This window comes from Penaeus monodon, chromosome 24, assembly GCF_015228065.2.
Source record: "Penaeus monodon isolate SGIC_2016 chromosome 24, NSTDA_Pmon_1, whole genome shotgun sequence".
Taxonomy (NCBI): Eukaryota; Metazoa; Arthropoda; class Malacostraca; order Decapoda; family Penaeidae; genus Penaeus; species Penaeus monodon.
The window spans coordinates 6,924,052-6,925,146 of record NC_051409.1 but is presented as its reverse complement, the minus strand read 5'-3'; positions in this window follow the sequence as shown (position 1 = coordinate 6,925,146).

Below are 1,095 nucleotides of genomic sequence, written 5' to 3'. Positions count from 1 at the left end.
AGCATAAATCAAGCATGCAAGTTGCAGTCATCTCAAGCACAACAACAGAGGCCTTGCTTGTGTACTGTAACATCTGCTTGTGATTCGCTTGGGAGGAATTTCAGTTGCATATCTCTCTAGGAACGAATGTTTTCGTTCATTTCGTTCGTCGTGTATCTATATTTAACTCTTAGTTCATCCCTTTCATTTATGGTTCGTTCATTTCGCTTATCGTTCATTTGTTTCACTTATGGTTGTTTCATTTCGCTTATAGTTTTTTTTTTTATTCACTTATAGGTCTTTCATTAAGCTTATAGTTCAATCATTTCACTTATAGTTTTTTTTTTCATTTATAGGTCTTTCACTTCTCTTATATTTCCTTCATTTCGCTTATAGTTAATTCGTTTCACTTATAGTTCATTCCTTTGACTAATAGTTCTTTCATATCATTCATTTCGCGTAAAGTTCATCAGTTGCATTTATATGTCATTCATTTAACTTATAATTCCTTTAATTCACTTATAGTTCATTCACTTCAATAATAGTTTATAATTCATTCATGTTACTCACAGTTGATTAATTATATTCATAGGTCTTTTCATATCACTTATAGTTCATTCATTTTTCTTATAGTGAAATCCTTTTATGTTTACCTTATTCATTCACTTATTGTCGATTCATTTCACTTATAGTTAATTCATTTCACATATAATTCACCCATTTCACTTATAGTTCATTCATTTCACTCAAAGTTCGTTCATTTCACATATGGTCCATTCATTTCACCTAGAGTTAAATCCTTTCACTTATCCTTTATTCATTTCACTTATAGATCATTCATTTTACTTATATTTCTTTCAAATCACTTTCAGTACATATAATTCACTTTTAGTTCATCAGTTTCACTTATAGTTCATTATTCACTTAGAGCTGAGTAATTTCACTTATAGTCTATTCATTTCACTTATATTTATTCACTTATAGTTTACTTATTGTCTATTCATTTCGCTTATAGTTTACTTATAGTCCATTCATTTCACTCTTAGACCATTCATTTCATTCATAGTTCATTCATTTCACTTATTGTTAAATAATTTCACTTATAGTTTATTCATT